The 14,697-nt window shown below is 46.7% G+C and overlaps 1 protein-coding gene across 2 annotated transcripts in view; it reads right to left on the bottom strand.

The window, feature by feature from the left end:
• R3HCC1L (R3H domain and coiled-coil containing 1 like) overlaps positions 1 to 1,214 on the bottom strand; it is an 85,239-nt gene extending 84,025 nt beyond the window's left edge. The window contains exon 1 of one of the 2 annotated variants that reach the window (XM_001929141.7): positions 1,114 to 1,214. The gene's annotated coding sequence lies outside the window, so the exon portion shown is untranslated. The remainder of the gene's footprint in view (positions 1 to 1,113) is intronic. The other variant, XM_021074445.1, reaches the window with a different exon arrangement.

The following is a 14,697-nucleotide window of genomic DNA, read 5'->3' as shown; positions in this document are numbered from 1 at the left end:
CTGGCTCTAAGAGTCCTGGTGGAAGGGAAGTCTCCAAAACTCTGGTGGACCTTTGAACCCAGATGAAGTTTTAAATTGACCCCAAAGGTGACAGGCCCTAATGTCACCGCTTCACTCAGAACAGGGCATAAGAACATTTGTTTGGCTCACATTCTTTTGCAAAGACACTTTTCCCCTGTTTATTAACTAATTCAACTGATCACGATCATGTTTATAAATCAAGTTCATAAAGACATGAATGTGGTTTTAAAGTTCAACTGACCTGGGCTGGAGGGAAAAAAAAGATAGTAAGGTTGTTATATCTGAAACGTGCTTTCCCACACGGGTCACTTCCGCCGAAGCCCAAAACACTGGAAGGCAGGCAAGCTTCTAAGACAAGTACCCCCATTTTTCAGATCGGGAAACCGAGGCCACGACAAACGGGCTATAAAAGATCACAAGCCCAGCAAGTGGCAGACCCAAGGCTCTTCCCAAGACATCAGACTTCAAATCCCCTGCTTCTTTCCTTACTCAACTCTTAGAGTTGGCTTTACTGATGAGGAAAACTTTAATAATCGGACTTGAAGTTTTCTGAAGGCGGCCCAAGAAAACCAGGAAATACACCCTCTCGTAAAGACGGCTCACTCCCAGCCCATAGCCTGGGGCTCCCAGTCGGCGCAGCGGACTCCCTCCAGAGACTCGTGCCCTGAAATCGCCCACAGCCCGGTGGTCGTCTGGGGCAGCCCCCGAGGCCCATAACCCAATACTCCTGGGCGGAGAGGGGGGTCGCCACGACCCGGCTCAGTACCTGTTGAAACCCAGGAAAGGTACGGCCCCTCCGCAGGGAGTACCTGAGGAAGGGCCCAAAGCAGGTAAGCAGCCCTAGGAGGCAAAAAGGGCCTTCAAAGGTTTCCCCCGCAACACAAGGCCCGCAGGGGTCGAAGGGCGGGAGCTTCCCAGAAACCTCCGCCCCAGGCAGGGGCTAGCCCCACACGTCACGTGAGGAGAAAAATACCGGTAACACACAAAAGGGAAAGGAAGCTTGTCCCAAGTGTAAGGGGAGAAGTAGAGGCGACCAGCCCCAGCCCAAGGTGCGGAGGAAGGAAGGGACAGGGACGCGGGGCAGCTCTTTACCAGGGGTGCAGTCGGTCTCCGTTTCCGCAGCCTCCTCGAAGCTCTTGCTCTTCCGCTCGCGCCGCCCGGGCGCGCGCCAGGCCTCGGCCCCGCCCCCGAGCGCCGCGGGGCCTTCTGGGGGCTGTAGTCTCCGCGAGGCCCGGCCCCCGGGGACGGCCTCCTGGTCACGTGGTGGGAGGAGCTGGCAAAATGATGCAAGCAGGGAGATGTTTGTCCTCCTGTCCGCTCGGACCGCCTCCCCCTTCTCAGCTATAAATGTGCTCGAAAGTCATATCCCACTTAATCTTACCAACCCTACTCTTGTCTTCGCCCCAAGTTTCTTGAAAAAGTAGTCCGCGGCTTCTGCTCCCCGCCCCCGAAAGTGCCCATGTTGCCATTACTCAGTGGAGGTATTTCAGGGCATCTAACCTAAGCTTTAGAAATCACTTGATACTGTTGCACATTGTTACTTATGTTTTGACGCTATCCAGGTTTTCCTTCTTCCTCTCAAGTCGTTCTTCTCCGTCTTCCTCAAGAATTCGTTTTCTAGCCTGCTTCAAACATTAGTGTTCTCCAGAATATTTGTGTCCCCTCACGTCCCACAGACATCTCGAATGTAGCAACTTCAAAAGTGACTCTCCTCCCCTTCCTGTCTGCTAATATTCACTCCAGCCTTCAACCTAGGTTCTTTCCTCTGTCTCACTTTCTCTTCCACTCAACGTCCAAAAGGTCACCAAATTGCCTAGATTCTACTCCAGAGTTATCTCTTAAATCTCTTCCCTCTTCACACCCACCACCAGTGATTTAAACCAGACCAGGTCATTTCTTACCTGCTTACTACGCAGACTTCCTTACTGGTCCCAGCACTTCAGCATGTCTGTGGAGTCCTCCCTATTTATGCAACCAGCAAATTTAATCATGTCACATTGATTGGCTTTAAAGGATCCACTTGACTGGTTTTGGGAAGAGGAATGAAAGTGAATCTCTTGGGTGGTTTTTACAAAAAATGGACGCCAGCCCCACTACTTACTCTCTATCCTGACACAAGTTGTGGTTCTGAGGTTCAGGGAAGAGAATTTATAGCAGATCTTATTTCAGGGTTGGTGGACATGGGCATGTTTTTAAAATTTCCCAGGTGATTTCACCATTCAATAAGATGTATTTTTTGCCTGTTGTGTACCAAGCATTGTGCTGTGTACTGAGAAAATAATAGTGAACAGGACAGTCCCTGCCTTTGCGGAGTTTACAGTGTCTTGGAAGAGGCAGGTATTAATCAAATGATTCCATACCAAAAAATGAAACCAACAATAACAAACCCACACAATTACCAGCTGTGAATTATGCAGGAATTATTATGCAGGAAAAGTAATCAATTCCTTTCCCTTTCCCTCTGCCACCCACCCTAGCCCAGGGTGTGAATCAGCATACCTCCTCAGCCTATCAGACAAAGCCTGTCAGGAGCAAATGTCCTCCCACTCCCTCCCATATTCTTCTAGATTTACAGAACAGCTGAACTGCATAAATTGTTCCTCTGGAAAACTCTTCCCCTAACTTCTACCCTGTCTTACTCTCCTCTGCTGCATTCAAAGCAAACTCAGTTGGGAGTTCCCTCTGTGGCACCGTGGGTTAAGAATCTGACTGCAGTGGCTCAGGTTGTTGCAGACGCAAGAGTTTGATTCCTGGCCTGTTACAGTGGGTTAAAGGAGCCAGTATTGCTGCAGCTGTGGTATAGATCACAGCTGTGGCTCAGATTTAGTCCCTGGTCTGGGAACTTCCATATTCCGCAGATGCAGCCATACGGAGGAAAAAGAAAAAAGAAAACCCAGTAGAATACAAGCCACGTGCAGCCACATGGAAGAATTTTCTAAAGGATTGGACAGAGTCAGGTGATAACTCCCAGGCAGGCAGAGATGAGCTGAGTAGAGGATCCAGGAACAGTTGAATGTGGGTTACTGGGAACAGGGCTCTGTTAGCTACTCAAGTGGATTAAGGACCTGAGCCAATAAACTCATCCTTCAGAGCACAGCTTGCGTCACCTACTCCAGGAAGCCTTTGCTGAATTCCCCAGGATGAACTACTAGTTCTTTCCTGGGTTCTCAGTGCACCCATGCTGACCTCTGTTCCAGTGATAGACCAGTGCCAGCTCATTCTAACTCTGAAGAGCTAATTGTTAAATATTCCAAAATTTTACAAGTCATCAGTTTTTTTAGTTTCTTTGGGCAAGAAGGGAGCGGGGCGTGCCCAAGGCATGTGGCAGTTCCCATGGATCAAACCCATGCTACAACAATGACAACGCCAGATCCTTAGCCTGCTAAGCCACCAAGGATAGCCACAAGTCAGTTTTTAAACCACTGGTAACTTGAAATCAGCTGTGGTGGAAGTATTTACACCATCATGGAAATCAACAAATGACAAATCAGGGACTTTTTTTTTTTTTGTGTTTTTGCCATTTCTTGGGCCGCTCCCACTGCATATGGAGGTTCCCAGGCTAGGGGTCCAATCGGAGCTGTAGCTGCCAACCTATGCCAGAGCCACAGCAACTTGGGATCCTAGCTGCATCTGCAACCTACACCACAGCTCATGGCAACGCCGGATTGTTAACCCACTGAGCAAGGACAGGGACCAAACCTACAACCTCATGGTTCCTAGTCAGATTCGTTAACCGCTGCGCCACGACGGGAACTCCAAGGGACTTTTTTTTAAGAGTTAATTTACCAGCATGTCTTTGCCTTTGTCACAAAACACATCTCTACATTGTATTGTGGTGATTATTCCCTTATGAGAGACAAATTCCTTGTAATGACGTCCAATAGCAAATATTTATTGATATTTATTTCTATGTACCAGAGACTAGCTGAAGGGATTTACAGTGGAGAACAAACAAACATGGTCCTTACTAGTCTGGAGCTTACCATCTAGCAGAAATGACAGAACATAAACAAAGAACCCTGTACATACAAAGTGAACTGGGCTACTTTGTTGTAAATCATCCTGCCAGTCAGTGGTGGTGGGTCATAAGATTCTACAGGTACTATAACAAGGTGGTCCAGGTAGTCCTCTCGGAGGAGGGGACCTTTCCACTGAGCACTGAAATATGAGAAAGAGATGGGCAAGGGGAGAACCAGTGAATAAGTGTTCTAGCCAAAGTGATGAGACCACGCAAAGAATGAGCTAGGCTGTTGGAAGGACAGAATGGTCAGTTTTGTGGGATGCTTGTGAAAGTTAATTTTGTGTCAACTTGGCTGGGCCACTGAGCGATCAGATGACACATTATTTCTTTTTTATTTTATTTTATGTTTTTTGTCTTTTGTCTTTTTTTTTTTTTTAAGGGCAGCACCAGCAGCATATGGAGGTTCCCAGGCTAGGGGTCTAATCAGAACTACAGCCGCCAGCCTATGCCACAGCCACAGCAATGCTAGATCCAAGCCGTGTCTGCAGCTTACACCACAGTGCATGGCAACACCGGATCCTTAACCTACTGAGCAAGGCCAGGGTTCGAACCCCCAACCTCATGGCTCCTAGTCAGATTCATTTCTGCTGTGCCATAATGGGAACTCCTAAGCATTATTTCTGAATATGTCTGTAAGGATGTTTCCAGTTGAGATTAGCATTTGAATGGGTGTGGCTTACTGGTCCTCCCTAATGTGGGCGTCACCCTATCTGCCGAGAGGGTGAATAGAATAAAAAATAGGAAAAGGGAGGAGTCCTGCCCTTCTTGCCTGCCCTCTTGAGCTGGGGTGTTGGTCTGTTGGTCTTCTGCCCTTGGACTGGGATTTACATCCCTGGCTCCCCCAGTTCTCAGGCCTTTGGACTTGGACTGGAACTCCACTGTCAGCTTTTCTGGGTCTCCAACTGGCAGACAGCAAATTGTGGGATTTCTCAGCCTCCATAGAATCACATGAGCCAATTCCTCACAAAAAACTCCTTTTATAGATGCATATATACACACATGCATACATATGTACATATATATAGGATGTATTCATCCTATTTGTATATGAATATATAGGAGATACCTATCCTATCGGTTCCAATTTATGTGAAACCCCCCTGACTCATCCAGATGGAGAGAGTGAGTTGAGTGATTCAGATGACATGTTGAAGTAATGAGGACAATGTCTGCACAGCCCAGGACATGGTGAAGACACTGCATTAGATGAGAGCCACCAAAAAGTTTAAACAAGGGGATAATATTATCCAATGGACATTTTTTGTACAGTCACTCTTGCTTTTGTTTGGAGGACAGGAATAGAAGTAGGAGCCCATTTGCGGCAGTAATCTAGGTAAGAAATAACACAACAAAGTGTGGGCAGCGAAGCAAGGTGGGTGAACTTGACAGATATTTTGCAGATTAAGATATTTGCAGGACTTGCTGATACTTGGATGTGAGAGGAGAACAGGCCGGTGAAGGACAGAAGACCCAAGGGCAGAAATTGCTTACCTTCATCTCCATAGCCTCAGCCCCTACATTCAGGTCTGGCACATAGTAAGTGTTCTGTAACTATTTTTTGTTTGTTTGGGGAGGGTTTTTTGGTTTTTGGTTTTTTTTGTCTTTTTAGGGCTGCACTGGCAGCATATGGAGATTCCCAGGCTAGGGGTCCAATCAGAGCTACAGCTGTCAGCCTACACCGCAGCCACAGCCAAGTCAGATCCGAGCTGCATCTGCGACCTACACCACAGCTTACGGCAACGCCAGATCCTTAACCCACTGACCGAGGCAGGGATGAACCCACAACCTCATGGTTTCTAGTCAGATTCATTTCTCCTGCACCACGACAGGGATTCCCAGTAACTGTGTTTTATCCATTCTCAGAGCCCTGTCACTATCACCTTGCTTCACACAGGGCCTCTACTAGCCCATATACTACCTTTACACAAATTAGGAAAAAAATGTCCTTTCCTCTGGGTGGACACCGTCCATCACCAACCAGGTTGTACCGATTGATGAGCCAAGCGTGGGCTATGTTTCAGCCCCCACCTACCCTGCCCTCAGCTGGCACCCTTGTGAGTGCACAGTCTGTATAACCACACATGGCAGCCCTGGCTTAGCATCCCTGGGAGATTTTTTTGTGGCATGATCCTAGAACTCAAGGGGGGAATTTGAGGTCCGGGGGAAGGAAGCTGCCTGCATGGGGTCACCAGGGCTGCTGCTGTGACTGAGACTCAAAGCTTTGCCCTCTGAGTCCCTGTGGACTCTTTAGCTCTGGAGCCACATTGTCTCACCCAAATCACTCAGCCCATCAATAAAAAGCTAAATTCACAATGGTGACTTTGCTTCTTTGAGTTTCTCATCTGTCTCGGTTACTATTGTTAGAGTATTTCACATTTACATTGTATCCAATATGTGCTTGGTGCCTTAAAAAATGCAATAAAGGAACATGAAACCTAAGGGCCTTGATTTTCTTTCCTTCTTTTTTTTTTTTTTTAACAGCATAAATAAGGAATGGCTGGTTTAATGGGCCCTTAGCTCTGGATTAAAATGAACTGCTGTATATTGGCTTGAGGTGATGCTGTAAGCAATACTAAAGAAACCATGGCCATGTGGAAGCTGTTTTTCCTTTGCATCCCCGACCAGAAGAGAGGATATTAGAGCAGCTGGCTTTAGGAATATAGACCACGGGTGGGGAGTGGGGGAGGGAAAGACTGGGAGTTTGGAATTAGGAGATACAAGCTAGGATATATAGGATGGATGAACAACGAGGTCCTACTATATAGCTCAGGGAACCATATTCAATATCCTGTGATTAAACCATAATGGAAAAGAATAAGAAAAAGAATATGTATATGAGTATATATATATATTTTGTGTGTGTGTGTGTGTATAATTAGGTCATTTTGCTATACAGGAGAAATTAGCACAATATTGTAAACCAACTATACTTCAATAAAATAAAATTAAAAAGAAATATAAACTGGGGGGGGGGGAATCAAGAACATAAGGAAGAGAAACACCCTAGATCAGGAAAAGGATTCTCCCTTTAACAGATAATAGCATTTAACAAGTGCTTAGTGTATGCCAGGAGCAATGCTAAGCCCTTTACGTGCCTAAGTCAATCTTCACACAACCCTACAAGGTACGATCCACTGTACCACCATTTTATGGTGGAGGAGGAAGCCTAGGTCCAAGGCTGTGCAGCTAACAACGACAAATCTAGGATGTGAACCCAGATAATTTGGCTCTGGAGTCTGAGCTCTCGACCACGGAATTACATCACTTCTCATTCAGATGTTCCTGCCAGGTCCCCTGTTTTAGTGATGTGACCCCTCAAAGTCCTCAGATAACAGTCAGAGGATATCTGGGAATTCCCATGGTGGCTCAGTGGTAACGAATCCGACCAGGATCCATGAGGACGAAAGTTCAATCCCTGGCCTCACTCAGTGGGTTAAGGATCTGGCATTGCTGTGCAAGGTGGCTGTGGCGGAGGCTAATTCAACCCCTCACCTGGGAACTTCCACTGTTGCACACACATTTCCACGGTGCCCTGGGAGTTTCCCTCCTGACTCAGAGGCAATGAACTCGACTAGTATACATGAGGATGCAGGGTTTGATCCTTGGCCCCATTCAGAGGGTTAAGGATTTGGTGTTGCTTTGAGCTGTGACATAGGTTGAAGATGAAACTCCAATTCGTCCCCTAGCCTGGGAGCTTTCTATATGCCACAGGTTAAAAAAAAAAAAATCAGAGGATATCTTGTCCTCAGACTCTTAGGGATTCCATGTTGCCTGTCTATTCAATGATTAGGGCTTGGTCATCTCCAGCCTAGCTTCAGAATGGACAATTTGAACAAGGCACATATAAGAGAAGAAGTCTGCTGGGAGACATTTCATAATCTCCTGGATTTTAATATCCTCTTCATATAGTACCATAATTGCCCAGATGACATGGAAGCTAGAGGAGAAAATGTTGTCAGGAGAGAGGTGCTAAATGAGCCTGCCCCCTGACTGGTCCCTCCTAACTTGAGAATTCTTTCCTTTAGTGACCTTCAGCCAGTAAATGCAGAAGGATCCAAATTTTATGGGGCTTTTGTACTTAGAGGCTTCCCTCATGACTAGCATTGATAAGTGGTACTGCCTAAAATTGTATCCATCTTAGGCATCAGCTGGAAGAAAGATAAGACTTTGGGGGTGGGGGGAGGGAAGCCATGCCCACAACATCTGGACAGTCCCTGGCCAGGGACTGAACTGGTGCCACAGCAGACACCTGAGCTGCTGCCATGACAAAACAGATCCTTAACCCCCTGCGCCACAAAGGAACTCCAAAATAAGACTTTTTAGGACAATAGGAGCATAGAATATATACCAGACAGCTCCTTAATTCATGAGGAAAACGTGATAGGGGGCTCTGATGAGCAACAATGACTTTAGACCCCCAAGCCCAAGTGAGGAGCCCAGAAAACTCTCCCGCCTCTAACTAAAGCCACCTTAAAAAGGGCAGGGCAGCGCCTATTGATTTAGTTCACTCTGGGCTATGAGATCACACATCTGATATTCTCAGCCAACTGTGGGCTGTATAAGTACCCACTCACCCACACACATACCCTTACAATTAGCTTTCCTGCAGCAAGCCTATTCTATCCACCTCTTGACTTCATGGTTTGTCTAGCTAAATTACCCAACCCCACCATGCCACTTAGAAGGAAGGGCTTAGTGATACGTCTATATTCCTCCCGATCTGAGGACAACTTGACCCCTTAGAGCTGTAATTGAGAAACTAGTCTAATAACTTGTGTCGCTTAGAATCTGCTGGCTCAGCTCCAACTGAGCCAGCCAGATATTTAGAGCTAAACTCTGGGTTCCAACACAGCATCACCCATGCCTGGATTTTAAATCCTCAATACCTACCTCTGAATGTACAGCAAGCCACACCTCCTACCCCAAGGTGCCAGCGGGAGCCTCTGGAAAGCCTCAGAAGCTATGCCGAGCACTGACTTAGAAGGTAAGGTGATATATATAATGGTACAAACTTAAGACCAGGATGGGGAAATCTTCCTACTTTGTTTCTCTAATGCGTGTAACCTTGGATAGTCACTGAAACTCAGTTTCCTCATCTGTAAAATGGACACCCACCAAGGCCACCTACCTCATTGGGTTAGCATGAAGAATTAGTCATATGATGGATGAGAAATGGTTTCGTAAACTATAAAGAGACAAGGAAAAGAGGCATACACATCACACAAAGTTTTGCTCTTAAGGGGTAGAGATGAGTAGGGATCAAACAGATGTTTTTTTAAATTGCAGTGCTAATTCTTTTTTCCTTTAGAAGAGTAGTAGGGGCAGAGTGACCCTTTTGCAAATTTCCCTTCACAGCGCACAATCCCTCAGTCCCAGACTCTTTCTCACAGCCCCACAGCGCTCAAAATCATGATGTCTTATCAATACCACCCCACACAGTGCCTTGCATATGGTAGAACTTGCTAAATATTAGTTAAACAATCATATTTTTCTACTCAACAGAACACCAAGAACGGGGCTAGACATGTCACTAAGACTTATATTCTCAGAGAAAATTTAGAATTTGTAACCCAGCCCCTCGTCAAGGGCAGTGGGGCCCCAAAGTGGCTCACTTAGCTCAAAACAGTAAGAAGCCCATTTCCAGGTAGACCTTTTTCTCAATTTTTTTTTTTTTTTGCCTTATTAGGGCCGCACCCACAGCCTATGGAAGTTCCTGAGCTAGGGGCCAAATTGGAGCTGCAGCCGCTGGCAATACAAGATCCAAGCTGCCTCTGCAACCTACGCTGCAGCTTCAGCCACACCTGGATCCTTAACCCATTCAGTGAGGCCAGGGATCACACCTGCATCCTCATGAATACTAGTTGGGTTCTTAACCCACTGAGCTACAACAGCAACTCCTGTGCCTCAGTTTTCTGATGCATAAAATAACAATAGTGACATCACAGAAGTGGGCTAGGGTTGTGAGAACTAAATGATACATTCTACGTAAAGCGCCCAGCTCTTGATACATAATAAACACTCCCTAAACCGTGGCTGGTTTGTAAGCAGTCCAACCTTAAAGATGTCAGCCCCATTCTGTTTAAAACTTCAGCAGGCTGGATTTGTTCCAGGACATCCCAGGCAGGGAGGAAGGCATTGGGGCCACTCTGGAGTTCTGTCTGGAGGCTCAGACAACTGGTCTCATCGACCTTTGGTTCTAATCTGTATCCATCACTCCCCAGCCATGGCCTTCGCCTAAGTAGCTTATCTTCCCAAAGCCTGATGTCCCCAGTAGGGTTAGCAGCGCTGCACTGTCTCACAAGGGGGTGCCGAAAAGATCAATTTGTGTTAGCAAAGTGCTTTGGAAATGTAACATGCTAAATATTAATGGGTCTCTCTGAGTGTCGGGAAATGTGCAGTCTGAACTCTGCTCAGGGCAGCTGAAGGTGGGGAGAGCAATTCTGGGCAACCCGATTGCCACATCCTCCAGTCTAATCGGGAGGTGGTGTTGATGAAGGAGTAAGTGCAGCAAGCATCTGGGGGCGGGGCACCGCTCTGGAAGGAAGGATGTTCTGAGGAAGCACCTGATCCACAAATAGACAGAAACCCAGAGTAGGTTTTGGGCAAACCCAGAAAGGTCCTCAGGCTTTCTTTACAAAAAGCAAACACAAGCTTGCTGCTTGCTGTTCTCTCTCTCTTGCATCCCTCAATTCTGGAGGGGCAGCACTGTGTGGACAAGCATCTGCCCTGCTCCCAAACCCCCAAACCCCAGGAGCAGGGTGACAAGCACAATTTGGGTTAACCTTAGCCAGAACTCTCAGTGCAAAATCTTCAGTGTGGCCAGACAGCAAGGACTCTCTGCCCTAGACATGGCTCTGCAGAAAGGTACCCTTTAGAACCTTGCTCAACTGTCACCTCCTCCAGGAAGCCATCGTAGACCCCACCAGGTGGAGTGGGAGCTCCCCCTTGAGGCTTCTCTCATGCTCTGTGCTTGTTCCTATAAGTGCTTGTAGCAGATACCGTCAGTGCCACATCCTCTTGGGATCATCATTGCTACACACCCATGGCTTCCTACTGCTTATGGCCATGCATGTGCTTAGCCAGACATCAGGCTGGAAAGTGGGAGTGAGCAAGCAAACACTGCAGATGCTCACCCTCAGATGGGGCAACAGTGACAGCTTCTGCACTAGCTCTGAGACAGTAACCTGTTCATTAACAAACCTGGAATCGATTTCTTTTTCTTCCCTGTTTCAGCATCTCACTCCTCCACTGGTAGTTCCTGGGGTCGCTGCCTGGGACTGCTTGTGGGGCTCCTTACCTAACACACTGCTCTTGCCCTGCTGTGTGAGCATTATCTGTTTGTGCCTCTCTTTCTCACCAGACACAAGCGACCGAAGATGTGTCTACTTTGTCTCTTTATCTCCAATGTTTTGTATCGCGCCTGGGGCATAAGCACTCAGGAAATATTTGCTGAAGGAATGAATGAGTCTAGTATTGGGCCAAAAGATGATACTAACAATAAAATCGGGCCCTTACTAAGTGCTTATATAATGTTTCCCACCCCCTGCTTTTCTCAGTATCAGCCTAAGACCAAGGAATTCTGCCCCAGGGCTTGGAAGGAAAGTAAATACCTGTAATAACCGAACTTTCCAGATATGATGCACGCTTGTTTGCACACTCTGGCGGAGTGCCCCCCAGAGCCCTGCATGCCTCCTGCAGCTCTGGCCTCAGGGAATTCATTGCATATGCCATAGGACAGCAGCTTCTGCGTATAAAACAGCAAATGCTGCTTTCTACTCGTGCCAACTCCTCAGGCCTCCTCTTTTCTGTTCTTCATATTTAAAAAAAAAAAAAAACATGCTGGCTCTTTTTTATGAATTTTCTGCAGTGTTGTCTTTCTTCCTGACTCTATTACTTTCTCGGTGTTAAAAGAAAGGGAGACGCATGACTCTGTAAGAATAGTGTCCAAAAAGCTGAAGCTAGAGACGGTGCCCGTGCCCTAGGAAGAACGAAAAGCAGCCAAAGGGACTCCATAGCTGTGTTTGGAAGAGAACGTTGAGAAAAGGCTCAAGCCACTGTTGGCAGAAAGTGTGGGAGGTCAAACTAGTCCACTTTTGTTTTGGCTCAGCTTCTCCAGCCTTTACAAAGGCTTTCACGCCAGAAATGGTATGATAATCAATAGAAGAATGTATAGAATTCCAGCAGAAAGAAAGCACCTAAGCAATTTACAGCAAGGGCACATCATACAAATTCCACTATTGGCATTGGGGGAAAGAGAGAAACAGACACAAAGAGAACGAGAAAGAACAAGCAAGCGAACACAATTGTAATAGTCTAGCACATTCTGCTTGCCTGTCCACCCACTAGCATATGCCCCCGTATGAAGATGAAATGGGAGATAATAAAATCATCGCTAACATTAATGGAAATACTAGGTGCCATGGAGTTCCCGTCGTGGTGCAGTGAAAACGAATCCGAGTAGGAACCATGAGGTTGCAGGTTTGATCCCTGGCCTCGCTCAGTGGCTGTGGTGTAGCTCACAGATGTGGCTCAGATCCTGCATTGCTGTGGCTGTGGCGTAGGCTGGCAGCAACAGTTCTGATTAGACCCCTAGCCTGAGAACCTCCATATGCCATGGGTGCAGCCCTAAAAAGGACAAAAGACCAAAAAAAAAAAAAAAAAAGAAAGAAAGAAATACTAGGTGTGCCAGGTACTAGTCTAAGGACCTCATATATGTTAATGAATTTGATCCTCAATATAACCCTATAAGGCAGGTATGTACTGTTACTATCTCTCTTTACAGATGAAGAAACTGATGCACAGAGAGGTTGCGTAACTTGCCTTTAGTTACACAGTGCATGGTGGAGCCAGGGCTCAAAATGAGACCCTCCGGCTCCAGCACTCACTAGACTCAGTTCCCAAACACCTTCTACAGGAAAAGCATCTAAGGGGCTGAGAGCGATCTGGGTAGTCAGAGACCCATGTCTTTCACACTACAGGGCTCCTAATGCAAACAAACCAATTCCTTGGTGCACGAATACAGAATCAGTGATTTGTTGCGATGCTAAGGATATTCAAAGAAGATTCCAATATGTCACTTTTAGCGTTCTATGCCGACTTGAGAATGTAACCTTCATGCTAAATGTGCATCCTCAATACATGCAATTTGTCGAGGTCCCTAGGCCTCGGTAGAAAATCTCCCAGACAGCTGAAAAAAATTTGCAGATCTCAGAGCTACCATCAAAAGCCTTGAGAAATCATGAAGTTAGGAAATACCGCAGGATTTCAAAATGAGAAACTGTTTGGGCTCCTTTTCAAAAAGATTGGACTTGTTTTGAGAAATTATAGGCAGGAACAGTGGCTGTTACTATGAACGGCTGCTAGAATCAGTTTTCAAGAAGATTAACCCATTCATTCACTCCACAAATATTTAGGTACCTGTTAGGTGCCAGGTCCTGTTCTTGGCACTGGGGATACGGCAGGAACAGAATAGATAAAATCCGTGCCTTCACAGAGCTTATAGTCTAGGAGACTGTCAGTTAATAAAGATAGGGAATTCCAGGAGTTCCTGTCGTGGCCCAGTGGGTTAAGAACCTGAGTAGCAACCATGAAGATGTGGGTTCGATCCCTAGCCTCACTCAGTGGGTTAAATGATCCAGTGTTGCTATGAGCTGTGGTGTAAGTAAGTCACAGACAGAGCTCAGATCTGCTCTTGCTGTGGCTGTGGTGTAGGCGGGCAGCTGCAGCTCCGATTTGACCCCTAGCCTGGGAGCTTCCATATGCCGCAGGTGTAGCCCTCAAAAGAAAAAACTTTTTTAAAAAAGATAGGGAGTTCCCTGGTGGCCCAACAGGTTAAGGATTTGGCATCATCACTGCTGTGGCTCAGGTTCAATCTCTGACCCAGGAATTTCCACATGCCACAGGCACGGCCCCAAATAAATAGATACCTAAATATAAAGATAATTTCCGGTGGTTATACGTGTTAAGCAAATAAGGCAGGATAAGAGGATGATAAGGTTTCTCTGCACAAGTGACAAAGGGCCAGAGACTGAATGAAGTGAGGGAAGGAGTCATGGGGAGGCTCTAGGGAGGGGGTCCCTGTGAGGGAAAACCCCGTGTAGAAGCTCCAAGATAGCAACTAGTGGGTTCGAGGCACAGCGAGGAAGTCCGTATGACTTGAGCGGGAAAGGGCACCCTCGTGGAGGCAAGAAGAGGTGGCCAGTGCCAGGCTGCATGCTCCTACAGGCCACCATAAGGACCTTGGGTCCATTTCCATGTGTGAAAAGAACCTTTGAGGGTTTTGGGTTTTTTTTTTTTTTTTTTTTTTTTTTGTCTTTTTTGCCATTTCTAGGGCCACTCTTGCAGCATATGGAGGTTCCCAGGCTAGGGGTCTAATCGGAGCTGTAGCCGCCAGCTTACACTAGAGCCACAGCAGTGCGGGATCCAAGCCGAGTCTTCGACCTACACCACAGCTCACAGCAATGCCAGATCCTTAACCCACTGAGCAAGGCCAGGTATCGAACCCACAACCTCATGGTTCCTAGTTGGATTCATTAGCCATTGTGCCATGACGGGAACTCCTTTTCGAGGGTATTGAGAAGGAAAGTAATGTGATCTGATGTGGTTTTGTTTTTGTTTTGTTTTGTTTTTTGGTCTTTCTAGGGCTGTACCCGCAG

This window comes from Sus scrofa, chromosome 14, assembly GCF_000003025.6.
Source record: "Sus scrofa isolate TJ Tabasco breed Duroc chromosome 14, Sscrofa11.1, whole genome shotgun sequence".
Classification (NCBI taxonomy): Eukaryota; Metazoa; Chordata; class Mammalia; order Artiodactyla; family Suidae; genus Sus; species Sus scrofa.
The sequence above is the reverse complement of the archived record's forward strand: the minus strand, read 5'-3'. Positions and strand labels throughout refer to the sequence as shown.